General features: G+C 30.6%; 1 long non-coding RNA gene across 1 annotated transcript in view; it reads right to left on the bottom strand.

The window, feature by feature from the left end:
• The window catches only part of LOC142328129 (uncharacterized), a 30,171-nt gene extending 25,402 nt beyond the window's left edge, over window positions 1–4,769 (bottom strand). Inside the window, exon 1 of the long non-coding RNA XR_012757194.1 lies at window positions 4,730–4,769. This is a non-coding gene — a long non-coding RNA (uncharacterized LOC142328129). The remainder of the gene's footprint in view (window positions 1–4,729) is intronic.
• Between the last annotated feature and the right edge of the window lie 12,266 nt (window positions 4,770–17,035).

Here is a 17,035-nt window from a genome sequence, read left to right as displayed (position 1 = left end):
TCCAAACACATACTTTCAAAAATCTTTTCCTGACATTTAAATTAATTTTTTATGTAAACAAATTATATTTCTGACTGAAGGCTCGTTTCGCCTGTGCTATTCAGCATTTTATATCGCTCCTGCTTCGTCCATCTTTAGTAATTCTACTTCCCAGATAATAAAATTCTTCTACCTCCGTAATCTTTTCTCCTCCTGTTTTCACATTCAGCGGTTCATCTTTGTTATTTCTACTAATTTCATTACTTTTGTTTATTTTCATGCAATAGTTCTTGCCTAGGGCTTCATCCATGACGTTCATTGTTTCTTCTAAATCCTTTTTACTCTCGGCTAGAATTAGTATATCATCAGCAAATCATACCATCTTTATCTTCTCACCTTGTACTGTTACTTCGGATCTAAATTGTTCTTTAACATCATTAAGTGCTAGTTCTATGTAAAGATTAAAAAGTAACCGAGATAGGGAACATTCTTGTCGTACTCTCTTTCTTATGTTCTTCGATTATTACTGTTGCTGTTTGGTTCCTGTAAATGTTAGCAATCCTTCTATCTCTGTATTTGAACCCTAATTTTCTTTAAATGCTGAACATTTTATTCCAGTCTACATTATCAAATGCCTTTTCTAGGTCTATAAATGCTGAGTATGTCGGTTTGTTTTTCTTTAATCTTCCTTCTACTATTAATCTGAGGCCTAAAATTACTTCCCTTGTCCCTATGCTTTTCCTAAAACCAAATTGGTCTTCTCCTAACACTTCTTCCACTCTCTTCTCAATTCTTCTGTATAGAATAAGAGTTTTTATAGATTTTTGATGCATGAAAAAAAGGTTATGTTGATATAATGTAACCTAGTTGGAGGCGGTCCCTCGGACCCCCTCCCACCAAAAATGGTTTGACCCCTTTCTTGGGGGATTTCCCGCAAGCCAGAAATGCAACACTTGCTTATCGCAATCCAAACGCATGCGTAGACAGTTAAATGGCATTCCAAGAATCTTCATAAAGTTTTCAAGTTCTTTTGCTAGATCAGCTAGTGCTGAAAAAGGGGATGAACTAAAATTCTTAGCGATAAATTATGATAATAAATGTTCTGAATCTGTCCTCCAAGCGGAGTATCTTATTTGGTGCGAGGAGATGAAGTCATTAAATTTAAAATACGATCTAGAAATGATTGAAATATTTGATCGTTGCAATAAATAACATTTTTCGAATATCCATTTTCTCATATATATATAAAATATATATATAAAATATATATATATATATATATAAAATATATATATATATATATATTTTTTTTAATTTGAATTCAAAACTTTTCGGGATTGCAGAGAAAGGCGCTACTACCCGCCATGAAGTGTGTGTGTGTGTGCGCGCGCGCGTGCGCTTGAGATCAATGTCAACAATTATTTCATGTTTTTTTTATTATTTTCTCATTAGGTTTTGTCGTTTCATACAAAAAAGAAAATTCTGAAGCCTAAACTATGTACATTAAGACAAAAATAAAGCCTGAAGTTTGCAACAATTTTTGCACGATAATTTTTTTTTGTACATTTTAATACGACTCGGTCCTCCATGCTATGCTGGTAATGCGATAAGATTTTGTTATTAACAGAAATCTAAATTTTTTTTAAAAATAAAAAACAGAATTTAAATAAAATATTGACACCCGAAATAATTAATAAGTAGCAATTATTAGAGCACATTTAAATAAAAATTAAATACAAAAAATTTAGTATACAAAAAATCAGAAACCTCTCTTTTAGTATCGGTACTTATTTGAAAGCAAATTATTTTTATTATGTATAAAGTAATCTATATAAATTTTATTTAACTTAATTTAAAATATATTTGATTAAGCTATAAATAATCATTTTTTTAAAGCCTTACAGAGTGTGGAATGATAAACGTTTAGTTCATTAAATTCCGATAATTACTGCTAAGTTAACCTAATCTTGTAATTAACATACATGAAATCACATTATTCAATTGCTTACTACTTATCTTAATATAAAATATTATTATTAAAAGAACTTACCCGGTTTACATGTTGAATTCTTTTCTGAATGTTCGTTTAGATTCATTTAAAATATTCCTAAATATACCGAGTTCGCCAAATACAAATAATCAAGTAAACAAAATTTGATACGGCTTTAATAACGACGCTACAGATCGTAAAGAAATAAATATTATTTGGTGTATTTGACAACTTTAATCGTTAATAACAGTAATATTAATTTAACAAATTATCAGAAAGAAAAGATTAGATAATATATATATATATATATATATATAAGTTTGGTTTATTTTCTCTACATTGCTTTATATAATGGAACAGGTAATAATATCATAAAAAAATATAATTTCTCATCAACGTATCACATTTTGACACACGCAGTTCTTTTTTGTTGACGAATTATGGCGCGAACCAGATTCATTCCAGAAATTTTGCTAACTTGTCGCATTCACGTGCACACTCCCTCACACAATCATCACTACGTACAAAGTTATCACAGGAAGTAAATTTTGTTCAGAGCCATCTTTTTATTTTACTAATGTTAGTTTTTTATTTATTATTACTTCCTTATATTAATAATATAGATTACTGCATTCATTAGTTTTAATTTTCGTGTTAATAGATTTTAATTCCTTGTACGAAGTAAAGAAAGTAGATTATGATCGCGAAAAATTTCGGTTTTCAGATTTCAATGGAAATATCCGTTTTGATCATCCCTGAATCCTGAATCCTTTTTTACTAGTTTTGGCGTGACGTCTGTACGTATGTATCTCGCATAACTCAAAAACGACTAGCCTTAGATAGTTGAAATTTTGGATTTAGGACTGTTGTAACATCTAGTTGTACACCTCCCCTTTTGATTGCAATCGACTGACAAAAAGTGCCCAAAATCCAAAAAAATTGGAGTAATAAGCCCTCACTGAGAGCTTTTCAACGGTATATCATAAGTATATATATATATTTCACTTATTTTATATTATGGACACGATAACTGCCGTAATTTTGCGCCAATCACTTTCAAATTGATACATAAAATATAACTACCCAAAATCTCGATCGAGTTCGTTAATGGGAAAAATCGGACTATGGCAGTGGAAATGGGGTGGCTTTTTTTAGAAAACAAAGCATCGCTATAACTTTCTTATTAAGTAAAATATTGAACTTCCGTTCAAATTCCTATAAGGGCCTAAAATATATGTAAGTAAAGTTTTTTGATATCGCCAACTATTGGCCCAGGGGATAGAAAAAATGGGGTTTTGAAGACAAAAAAATCATACCTCCCTTAATAGGCACAATATCGAATCTGTTTAAAGTGATCGTTAATCCTCTAAACATTACCTAAAACTTTTGTCTGAAACAAGTTTTGATATGAACAACCCTTACTTACGGCAATTGTAAGATGGGCTAAAATTCTCGTACGCTAAACATGTGAAACTTTTTTTCACGTGCAAATTATTTTTGTATCGAGTAAATATGAAGTTTTTCTTAACATTAAGGTGGAAATCTTTTTTATCCCCTATTTAGCACCGGTGAAATCTACATTCGCCTTCCGGCTTGCCGAAAGGTTTTTTTTATATTATAACACTTTTAAACTACTTTCAATATAATTTATTATAAACGTATTTTTTAATTGTAATCAATAATTTAAAAAAAAAAAATTGCTTTAAACTTTTATTTTAGAATTGCATTATTTTAAATGAATTTTTTTTGTGGTTTTCCGAGAAAAATAAATGACGATTATAAAAAAAGTAATCAAGTATACTAAGTATAATCGGCCTCCGTGACGCGAATGGTAGCGTCTCGGCCTTTCATCCGGAGATCCCGGGTTCAAATCCCGGTCAGGCATGGCATTTTCACACACGCTACAAATCATTCATCCTATCCTCTGAAAGTAATACCTAACGGTGATCCCGGAGGTTAAAAAAAAAAAGTAATAATAACTATGTTTCTTTCCAAACCGTTAACTGCCATTCTTATTTCATAATTAAAAAGAAAAAATAACTGGATGTTAATGTTGTCAATTGATATTAATAAATTATTTAAGATAAAATAGATTATGAATATTTATTTTTATAATGTGTGATGAAGATAAAAGTTCCTTGCCGCCCTGTCTCATCAACGTTTTGTTGCTGTACACAGTTATGTAACCGTTCCTCACTCCAGTCACGTACGTTCAAGTTTAACAGAGTGTTATCGCTTTTATATATCCCTTTACCCAGTGGCAAAAATATAAAATAAAACAACTTAAAGCAACTTTAAGCTTTGTTTGATGGTTTTTATTTATTTGTTTTTGAATTTCTTGTCGGGTTAAGAATTATTTTTATGTGCAAATTAAGATGAATATTAAAAAAAAAAACAAAAAAAACGTTAATTCAAAGAGCCGAACCCAGTACCTTCAGTTTTTTTTTAATCCGGTTAATCTTTTTCTTTTTTTCTGACCCATTTCTGAGGTCCTATTTCCTAGATGTAACCGGGTATCGAATCTGGAACTTTTAGTCTAGCAGGTAAAGTAGCTACCTCTTTAATAGCACGGAGTCATGTTACATCTAAAAAAGATTAATACTGTTTTTTTTTTAATTCCTGATTTGATATTTAAAAAATATAGTAATACTTAATAACAAAATTGTATTGTACTACAATTTTTTTATATATTGAACTTGATTACGTATATAAAATGATTATTACATGTAATTAAATAATAAGTAAGAATCTCGTTATTACCCCTTTGTGTACGGTTGGCTGTTCTCCATTTATAGTTTTAAGTGAAAATTTATTCTCTTTAATATTTTATCTAATTATAAGTTCGGCAACATTGATAGTAAATTTTAAAAACAATTTAATATTAGACGACGTGTAATGATGGATGATCTTACGTTAAAAAAATTTGATGATGAATGAAACAGTTTGCGAACCAAATTAGTCTATCGATGACGTCATTCCGGAGTGGGGAGACGATGAGAAGCATTATGTGTTGTGTAACTAAAGAAATTCACCGAGATGTTTTGTCTTGTAGTTAGTTATTGGCGGGAATTATCGGTAGATAGGCGACTGAATACGCACGGGATTACTCTCCTCTTTCAATGAGAAATATAATTTTTGTAATTATGAAATAATTTCATAGAATCTATACACATACATAAAAAAATATGTCAGAGATTCGAATTAAATTTGATTTGACTATATTTATTCCGTATAATATTTAACATAACTAATAAATAAAATAAATATCGTGGAGGTTGGAAATTGAAAGCGCCCTTGAGAAGTTAGATCCGATAACGAAATTATTATCCACTATAGTGCGGTAAGAAATTAAATGATCTTTATACCCTTCAAAATTTACGCGCGCACACGCACCCACAGTGAGAGAGAGAGAGAGAGAGTGTGAGTGTTAGAGAATTTTCGCGCTGTCTGGGACAGAGTGAGGTTTAAGAGACGGGGTGATGATAGTGATTGTGAAGTTTTATTACTTTCCAAGAGCGACTCTTATTTTGATAATCGTATTCTCTAAATAAGTATATAATTTCGTACCAAATTCTTACGGTATTTTGTATTTCACTTTTATTCGTTTCTGGAATATTAAATTTCGTATTTTAAAATGCTTGAAATTTATCGGTGATAAATTATAATTTTAAACTTGTATTTACGAGAATAGAGTAAAAATTGTATGTAAAACATTGGCAAAAGATACCAGAATTGCAGGTAGTACAGGTAGACAGAAAGTTCTGTGTTCAAATTTCGGTCAGAATTGGCTTTTTTATACGCTGTATTAAAATTTGAAATAAAAGTAAGTGACGAACTGAATGTCGGTCTATTGCCCGTACAAGTAAATAAATAGAAAAATGTATTAGGTATTAATACGTGTTAGGAAATAGCATTAATAAAGATTACTAGGTCGAATTGTAAATAAAACTGGAAAAATTTTATCTGTTATTATGTAATATTAGAATTTTTTTTTTTTTGTAAATTACTTTACAAAACTGATAAATTTAATCGTAATATTTTTAAAAAAATTATTAAAATTAAGGGAGATTAATTATTATTTTAAATAAAATGTAATAATAGATATAAAATGATCAACAAATCTTTATTTAATTTAATTATATCGAACGTCTATATAAGAAATATAATAGGGATATTAACTTTGTTATTCGACAGTAATACACACACACGTACGTACACACGTACGCACATTTACGGTTGTATTTGAATTGTTGTACCATCGCGTGACCAGTACTGTCCGAGGGTAGCCAATCAGAGTGAAGTTAGCCACCTGCTGCATTTGTTTCATCTCCCCCCTCTCCCAGCACCATCGTCGCAGTAGTCAGACTGACAAGTTGTTTTTACTATGCGTCATCCCAATAAAATTAAACAAAAAAATAATTACCTCTGAGAGCGTATGAACCATACAATTTTATAAATTATTGTTTTATTTTATCATTGCCTATCGAACTATTGTTTTTCTATTAAAGCATTTATTACTATAAAGAATTTACTTATTACATTTATTTTATTTATATTTAATTTTTTTATTAAACATTTCGCTTTTATTATAATCTGAATTTTTTTAAATCTAGCACAAATTTATTTACAAGGGGTTGTTGAAGCTTTCTATTATTTAATAAAATCTAATGTTACAGCTTGATAAAACTATATGTGTATATGTCTTTATCAGTAATGCAAGAGTTCGCACGCACGCACACCCGCGCGTGCGTGCGAACGTCCGTTAAGAAATCCGTTACTACATAATTACAATTTTTAATTTTTATTAAAATATTAAATACGTTTACTTCTTCTTTACTTCTTAACAAATGTTACCGTTCATAATCTAAATGCGGGGAAACATCAGAATTTTTAATTTACTAAATCACACGAATCATTTACCGGTACAAAACAAAAATTCACATAGAACTATTTTAATTTAAGCACGCTTTTTAAAAAATCGGCCTAAAAGGATTAATATTTGAATAGATGTATAAATAAATATACACTTATACAGACTTTTGAGAAAAATACAAGGTCTTCTGAAGCAGCTTTTTCATTATTGTAATACCGAGCGACTTAAAATCGAACGTAAACGGCTCGAAGTGCAGTTATTTTAGCGTCGCGTTTAATACTGCTATTACTAATCGTCTATTTTTGTCGGTTGTAAACTGTTCCAGCTACAGTGCGATATAGTTTCGTTCTTTACGATTATGTTTATTCTAAAATACAGTATTTCATCGAGGAAAGGGCTGCTGCTATCGAGGAAGCTTTTGATCCTTCCAAGAGAAACGTAAAATATTAACGTCAGTATCCCGATAAAGAGTAGTAGTACACGATTAGGTTAAAAAACGGCGCACAACGGAGTCCGTTTCAAACTCAAAAACGAAATAGGCGACCTTTCGTCAGGACTCCGTAGGCCATAGCCCGTATTCAAAAAACAATATCTGCCGGTCCGAAAAATATCTATACGGTAAATTATCGCACCAAGATCGTGTAAAATACACATCTTGTCGTAAGATTCTTCATGACTTAAATCGGAAACCTTATCGTGTAAAAACTAAGCAAAAAAGATTAACCGAAACGTCTTAATTTTTAAGGGGGTCATAAAAGGAGTAAACTTGACGGGTTCTTATGATTTTCACCTGAAAAATCGAATAAAGCAGGTCCCAATATTGCATCTCCCATAGATTTAACGATAACCACCGTAAAACAGAAAAATTCAGTGACGAAAAACACGTTTTTTTAGGTTTGAACTACAATAATTTTGTTAAACGACTGAAAAATGCGTAAATTTGATTAAGAAAACGTGTAGAGAACTTAATTTTGAGAAAATAGATGAAATGAAGTCTACGAAAAACAAAAAAAATATCAACTTTTATTATTAAAAACAAAACTGAACAAATTTTTAGTGTGATAAATTTAGATCGCAAACAACAAATTGATTTGTAGAATTTAATAATCTTCGTGAGAGTAGTACACTTTGCAGCACTCGTATTTCATCTGAACCCCGACCGTTACAAGCCGATGAAAAGAAAAAAATTCTTCAAGTAGTACAGTTTAGTTCCAAAACGAGCACGCGAAGAATTTCTACGCTACTCGACATTCTACAAAGTACAGTACGGAGGACATTACACGCTCAAGGACTGAATCCTTGTCACATCCAGAAAATAAAACACCTCAAGCTTTGTGACCGTGCCGGACGGGTTTTTTCAGCGGGTTAACATAATCACTTTTAAATCTCATTCGTACTATTTTCGGACAAAGCTACTTGTATCCGTAACGGCGTAAACAACACGTGAAATTCACATCGGTGGTGTGAAGAAAACCACACGCTCCAGTCGGATCAAATTTCCAGCCGTAATTTTCGGTGAACGTTTGATGCGGAACGATCGACAACAAATTAGGCCCTTTCTTACTAGAACTTGTCACGGGGAGAAATTTTTAAACGATGTATTTTTTTGCTTGAAAATTTGTCATCGTAAAAACAAATCGAAATGTATTATCGACTTGATGGAGTACCGACCCGTTTCCCGAATAAAGTAAGACGGTTTTTAGATGAAAAATTTACCGGTAAATGGACCGGACGTAGAGGGTTGGTAAATTGTCCGACTAGATCGGTGAACCTTAAACCCCTTAGATTATTGTTTACGGGAACGGATGAAATGAGAGGTGTACAAGCAAAAAGTAGACGCACGTGACGAACTGATCGCTTGCATTCTCAGTGCTGCTGCCCTCATCAAGGAACGCAAGGAAACGAGTTGAAAAGTGCATCGATGTCTTTTAAAAAATTTTTTTTTGTCTTCAGTCATTTGACTGGTTTGATGCAGCTCTCCAAGATTCCCTATCTAGTGCTAGTTGTTTCATTTCAGTATACCCTCTACATCCTACATCCCTAACAATTTGTTTTACATATTCCAAACGTGGCCTGCCTACACAATTTTTCTTCTACCTGTCCTTCCAATATTAAAGCGACTATTCCAGGATGCCTTAGTATGTGTCCTATAAGTCTGTCTCTTCTTTTAACTATATTTTTCAAAATGCTTCTTTCTTATCTATTTGCCGCAATACCTCTTCATTTGTCGCTTTATCCACCCATCTGATTTTTAACATTTTCCTATAGCACCGCATTTCAAAAGCTTCTAATCTTTTCTTGTCAGATACTCCGATCGTCCAAGTTTCACTTCCATATAAAGCGACACTCCAAACATACACTTTCAAAAATCTTTTCCTGACATTTAAATTAACTTTTGATGTAAACAAATTATATTTCTTACTGAAGGCTCGTTTCGCTTGTGCTATTCGGCATTTTATATCGCTCCTGCTTCGTCCATCTTTAGTAATTCTACTTCCTAAATAACAAAATTCTTCTACCTCCATAATCTTTACTCCTCCTATTTTCACATTCAGCGATCCATCTTTGTTATTTCTGCCACATTTCATTACTTTTGTTTTGTTCTTGTTTATTTTCATGCGATAGTTCTTGCGTAGGACTTCATCTATGCCGTTCATTGTTTCTTCTAAATCCTTTTTACTCTCGGCTAGAATTACTATATCATCAGCAAATCGTATCATCTTTATCTTTTCACCTTGTACTGTTACTCCGAATCTAAATTGTTCTTTAACGTCATTAACAGCTAGTTCCATGTAAAGATTAAAAAGTAACTAGGATAGGTAACAGGATGTTACCTATCCTAGTTAAGCCGTAATAAAAAAGGGAGTCCGACAAGGATTGTCGGACTCCCTTTTTTATTACGGCTTCTTTCTTATGTTCTTCAATTATTACTGTTGCTGTTTGGTTCCTGTAAAGGTTAGCAATTGTTCTTCTATCTCTGTATTTGAACCCTAATTTTTTTTAAAATGATGAACATTTTATTCCAGTCTACGTTATCGAAAGTCTTTTCTAGGTCTATAAATGCCAAGTATGTTGGTTTGTTTTTCTTTAAACAAACAGTTTTTGGTTCAAATATATATTTTGAATATGAATCGTACAAAATTATTTCGCGCTACGTATTGCTCACAGAAATCTAATTCTGGCTTTCTATATAACAAGTTACCTTTCAAATTACTACGTGAAAACCTTGAAAATCTTTGAAAACGTATCCAAAAACCAATTTTGTTTCATCTAACTCCGGTTTCTGATAACCGATTCATTTGAAATTCATTAGGGATGTATTTTCAACAGGTTTACATCTCCCCCATCAATTTTCTTCAAAATCGGTTAAAATTTGCGTCCGGTAGATCGGGTGAAAAAATCTTTTAAATGTATATATATATATGTATATAAACGTTGCAGAATCGTTTTCAGGAGACACCAAATCGTACAGAAAAGTTTGTTTCCCTCCTTCTCCCAGCGACATGCTCTTAGAAAATCTGACCAGTAGCAATAGCGATTTCTATAAAACTTGGTAAATCCGCTACTTTCAAGTTCTCCATATTAGGGTTTGTAATAGTAGATGCGGGATGCGTTTTTCCATTATTATACAATCGTTAGTGGTAAAGCAAAAATTAATAAATGTACTAATTAGTATAAAAACACATAACCGAAAACATTAAATTGTAATTAAAAAAAAAAAAAATTAATTCCAAGATACTTTTTTGATATGTGCAGATTAATGCACGTATTAAATTAACAATATATTCAAGGATACGTATACACGCTACAATTTGTTTCCAGGAGAACAGTTTTTTTTATAAAAATACGGTAGCATTTTTATAAAAATCAATTTTTACAACCATTAGTCGCTGCTGTGTTTCCTTCAAAGCAAAGTCTTTTGATCTGTTGCTCTCTCTCTCTCTGTGTGTGTGTGTGTGTGTGTGTGTGTGTGTGTGTGTGTGTGTGTGTGTGTGTGTGTGTGTGTGTGTGTGTGTGTTTGTATCTAAGAGGGATAAAAACAAAAAAAGAAAGGCAGCTGCAGTATAGTTGTTAATTTTACTTTTATAAGTACAGAAAAAAACATGTCTTATCCCCTATGGTCAAGAGTATAGAATAAAATCTGTGTTGTTTTGATGGTAATATTTAAAACAAAAAATGCCGTTTAGTTAATGTTCAAGGACCAAAATGAGTACGTGCTATAACAAATAAAATGCATACCACTATAGCTTACAATAAAAAACATATAGAAAGAGTGGAGAGGGTAAAATGAGAAACGAATAAGTGGGAGATAGACAGACGTGACTCAATAGACAGACACGCGTTTTATCTTTTTAACTGTTTTACAGTAGCAAATGTTCAGCTTTGTAAGGAAGAAATAAATCAATCTCGTTTTATAGTATTTTAAAAGTTACCGTACACGAGTACATGTATTATTAAATAAATTCAAAACTGTACCATTACAATAAAAAAAAGGTTATCAGTAAATCAAATAAATATTTACGCACGGATTTAACTTATCTTTCAACAGCCGACTGCTAAAACCATAGTAAGCGAATTTGAATTTTTCGAATTTCTTCAACACAAATGTTTTAATAAAATGTATTTTATGAATAATATATTCTAAGGTATTCAATTAAAATAAAAAAAAATATATATATATATATGTCTAGAAAATAATTTATAACCAAATACATTTTATATTTACCAATTTTAATTTATCAAATAATACCGTTTTCAGTCTTAGAGAACATAAAATATTCTCTTTATTAAATTTTCTTTCCTACTTTTCCTAATTGAAAATGTAATTAGTTGAAGATGGCTGATATAACAGTTGTATGCACATTACACTGCTGTAGGAACCATAATAACAAAGTTTTAGATTCGCCTATACAGTTCAGTATTTAATTTTTTTTTTGCCACTTATTCTTAAATATATTAGCTAAGTAAAGTATTTAACGGGAAACGGCTTCTTCCTAATTCTTCTTAAAGAATTTGCTAGTCGTAACTCGATTACAAACTGTTTTGGACGTATGTTTGTACGAACCCTTCTTAATTTCAAGCTCTAAAATCGGTTCCCAAATTATTTCTCTTTCCTCCTAAATCATCTTATGTGTGTATACATATATATTTAATTACACAAATTAAAATATAAAGTGTATAGTTTACATTTTATTTCTACGGGCATTTCTATTGCCCGTACAAATAAATAAATAAAAAAATGTATTAGGTATTAATACGTGTTAGGAAAATATATATTTTCCTAACTATATTGATAACTATATTGAACTATATTGATAAATATATCAATATATATTCTACGAACTTGTTTTATATGACAACGAATACTTCAATCCTTTTTAAACAGTATAAAATAAATATTATTTAATTTGAGGGTTGTTTATTCAAACTTTTATTCGTGGTATTTAAAGTCGTCAGTTGAACGTTTGACTCAAATTTGTTTGAGTGTGTATAAACACAGGAAGTTTTTTTTTTAACTTTTTTTATTCCTCGTCGAACATGTTAAGTCTCTATTTAAATAAACACACCCGATTCAAATTATAGAAATAAATTTACTAATTAAAACATAAATAACAAAGACAAAATGAAAATTGAAAAGTATACTCAAAACAGATTATTTTGATCGACTCCAAAAGTTACAGCGATAATCTACATACATCGTTAGATCGAACAATGAGATACAACAAATACTAAAAATAATGTAGCATTATAATAACCTATACAATATTGAATCATATTAGAAAAGACAGCAGGTAAGAAAAGTTTAGTTATTTTGTGTGAAATAATGGGTCCAAGTGATAACTGCGCTGTTGGAAAATAGGAAATTAAACATCAACAACAGACAGATATTCTGAATGATAGTGAGACGTGAGAAACTCATTTGTTCCTCGCACATTTGTACAGTAGAAGCTTTGAGAATCCATGGTGGTTAATTATTCGGTTTTACATTGTTCTTACATATATTGTTGACTGTGGTGTATGATTACAACTACTAGTAGCACTGTAGTATAACTCATATGCATTCCTACCATGTTCTGTCATTGTTGACACCGCCGGTAATATACATACGAAATCTATTCTGTCAGATGGTGTTTGGTAGTTATTAAAATTACTTTTACAGATTGAAGGAAGTGTGTATTATTTACGTGTCGTAACTTTATTAATATAACTAAATATAATGATATAGTAAACCCTATAAAAAGAGAATTTAATAATTAATCATATCTGTACAGCCAGAAGGTAAGAAATCACAAGAAGAACATCCTTCTACTAGCTCATGGAAGACAGCCATATTTTATGTTACTGGCATCTTAACTCTTTAATTATCTTTTTACATCTAAAAATTTTTTGATTCTGTAAAAATAAAATTTTTTTTCTTTTACGCAACTGAATTGACTTCCATTAACACTTAAAAAACATGCAATAATCCTTGTTTAATTTAGCATCAATGTCTATATACCCAGTGAATACTTTTCTTATGAAAAATATTGTATCATTTTAGGTAATAAAAAATGATTACCTCTACTGCTATTGTCAACTCATGTATATTTTTTGGAGATTTAGAAATTCATTTATACCATAAACTCTGGTTTTCATGTGGTGAGAGTTATAAATATAGATTATTTTTATAAAAAGTCATTTCCATACGTAACCGACACATGTTAATGCTTTAAAACCCACTTTGATAGTCACACTATTATAATAGAATATTATTATTACTTCACATTTTTTTTGCAGAGTATGGATGCACAAACTAGTGATTCAGTTTTGGAACAAAATCTATTGTCCTTGCCCATTAAAATAGAAAACGTGCATGAATCACGGCAACAAGAATATTTGTTTGTACATCTTGCCAAGACAGATGATGGTCTGACAATATTTAAACAAGTAAGCTATTTTCTTCTTTATTTTGGTTTATGTTAAAAACATAAAACTTAGCTATTGTAAGAATTTTCAATTTTTCTATTCGTAAAGATATTTTTATTTACTGTTTATAGCTCACATATCATCATTTTTCATTCATGTCTGACATGAGATATTTTGATATCTACCGTAACAAACATTTATTAGTGGAGTATAGGAGGATAAACAGCTTTGTTTAACAGAGTGCATGTAACATTTTGTGGTAGATAAAAATTTTGTACAACAATATGTAACAAATAAAATACAATGAGCTGATACCTCATGCCTTAAACAAAGGTAACTAACATATTCATTTTATACCCACATTTATCATTGTTTATATATGTTTTAAAAGAGTACAAACCTATCCTTGCCTTTTTGAAGCATGTTCAGTTATGAGAAACTTTGTTATAGGTATCGTTAATCCTTATTCTATGTCACTGCAATTTTGTTTCCAACCACGGTTGATGTGTTTCTTTATATTTCCACCAGCAACCTGTTTCTTTTACCAAACAATTTTGATTGTGCTTAAGCGCATTTTTCTATTGATCTATTAATTAAATGCCAATGCCTCCAATATTTCACTTTTCTTGCACTATCATGTGTGATTATATACTGCAAATTCCAGTTGAATATTATTGTAGATGTACTCACACGGATGAATTATTTCTATGAAAATCAATTTATTTTATCATTGTAAGAAAAATAGATATATTTTTAATAGATGTTAATTATATAAAAATAATAAATTATTATTATTATTACTTTATATTTTGCTGCAGAGTATGGATGCACAAACTGATAGTTCATAATTTGATGAAGATCCATTATCTTCCAGTATTAAAAAAGAAATCAAGCATGAAACAGAGCGAACAGAACATTTGATTGTTCCTGTTGCTATGACAGATGATAAATTTTCAACATCTAGACAAGTAAGATATTTTCGTTTACGTTTTATGGTTTACCTAATATTTAGCATTCTTATTTAACACTAGATATTTTGATTAAAAACTTAAAAAAGTGATAACAAACTGTATGTGAAATGATAAAACAGTATGTGTAGGATTGTACGATTTGACAAGGTTTCTTGTTTCTTTCTACATATTGCCAAAATATACTGTTCCTCATCACATAACAAACCTACTGAAATGCACCTGATGTATTCTTGCAAGTAAATTTATAATCTCTTCACAGAAACCAGTTTTATAAATAGCATTGTTGTCTTCAGAGAAACTACTTCATTGTATCTCTTATGGTACTGTAAATGTGGCACAGCCATAACAAATTCTGTAACATAGCAAACTGTTTACTACCTCCCAACAGACAGCATGTTATATTATTGCTGTTAAAACATCCATAAAACATAGAAATGAATAGGTAAGAAATATTGTACTTCTTCATACCATTCCTATTGGTCTTTGATAACAGCCATGAGGCTACTCTTCCAGGATCTATACTTCATGTATAGTTTTTAGTGTGGTATTTATGAGTTTTCTGAGGGTTCCTTGGGATTTTTAATGTGGTTTTGTACCATTTCTCTAGGGATTTTCAGTACTCATTGATTAGAATCTTTTTTTCATGTTTTTTAAATTATAATTGGTTATTATAATAAAATGTTTATATAATAGTAATAAGTGTATTGCATGATATAAATCTGAAAAAATTAGTAGAATTTATTGAAATGCTTCAATTTTGTAGCCAAAAAATTGCCTTTTTGAAACCACGGAGGGCATCAGCTTTCTCAAAACAGTTTCTTAGAGTTTCTTTTCACAGATAATAATAGAAAACTTCTGTTTTAAGTACATGAACCAGGAGATTGTCCATGTCCTTGAATAATTTCGTCAAGAACATGGACTTATTCATTAATCCTAGTTTGATATGTAACAGAGGTAGATACACATTTTTAGCCCATGGATTTAGGCTGTTCTTTTCTAATAAAATGTTTTTCTGTCCCTACTATCCCATTCATACACACAATAAACAACAGTAGTTTGTGTAACCAAGCTGCAAACCAAGAATTAATGCAATCACTTTCAAATAACCACAAGTACTCCATTTATATACTGAATATTGAAGCTTTTCCAATATAGATTTAATATTTTCATAAGTTTCTTTCATACTAGCAGAGTGGACCACAGGCACTGATGGGAATTTATTGTCATTATGGAGAAGCACAGCTTTTAAACTAACTTTAGAGGAATCTATGAACAACCACCATTCTGTTGGGTTATGTTCATTACAAAGTGTCTGCATAAGAGAAGAAACGTCATTACAAAACACTAAGGCATTTTCTTCAGAAAAATAAACTTTAAATTCAGAATGATGATTACGATAAGTGCTACATACCTCTGTATTCTTTTGAAGAAGATTCCATCCTTTTTGCGGGGAAGCAAGCATTCCAGACTGTTTTTTGGATACTTTAAATCTTTATGAGTTTGTTAAAATTTTCTTGATTCAGTAAATGAGGGCTGAGATGAAATGCTTTGTTCATAAGTTATTTTTATTTCTTACTTCCACCAGACTCTGAGCTCCCTTCATCTAATGTCACATGTTCTGGAGACTTTGGTATTGTTAATTCTTCGCATTGTGGATCTGGTTTCATTGCAGATTATAAGTTAGATTACACCACTGTATGTTCTCATATTGATGTAATCCCTTTAATCTTTGTTAAGCAGAAATAACAGTCAGAATAAGTGATTTTTGGTTTCCTTCCAAATCATAGGGATAGCAATGGCATGTGGCATTTTTCCACACAGTGAGAAGCACAGAACATGATAAACAACAGATATATGGGACCCAGGCCCTTGTTTTAAAGTGATTTAACTAACTTAATACAGATTTCTTCTCCAGTATCTTGACATCAATTTTTTTTCATGAAAATATTTTTGAAAAACTTATTCAATAATTTGGAAAATGCTGCCAGTGAACATTGCATTAATAATTTTTTAATCCATAAATTTGTTAAAAAGTAGAAGATAAATCTTGCACAAAACCCCTCCAAGAATGATAAGATAGAGATCTAAAAGTAGTAGAGTAAAACTCAAAATGATAAAAATAATTTATTTAAACATAGTAGAACAATTTATTTTTAATGATTTCTCAATTGAAGTTGAAGCTTAACTTTTATCAACTCATCACGCGATAACTGAATTTTAATGAGTAGTAGTATTTTAAATCTAGTTTTAAAATAACTATTTTTTCTCACTTAGTTTTGTTAGAACCGGGTTTTGCAGAATTGTAAAACAGCTTAT

This window comes from Lycorma delicatula, chromosome 7 (genome assembly GCF_047948215.1).
Source record: "Lycorma delicatula isolate Av1 chromosome 7, ASM4794821v1, whole genome shotgun sequence".
Lineage (NCBI taxonomy): Eukaryota > Metazoa > Arthropoda > Insecta > Hemiptera > Fulgoridae > Lycorma > Lycorma delicatula.
Note: the sequence above shows the minus strand (reverse complement) of the source record. Positions and strands in the feature narration are given on the sequence as shown.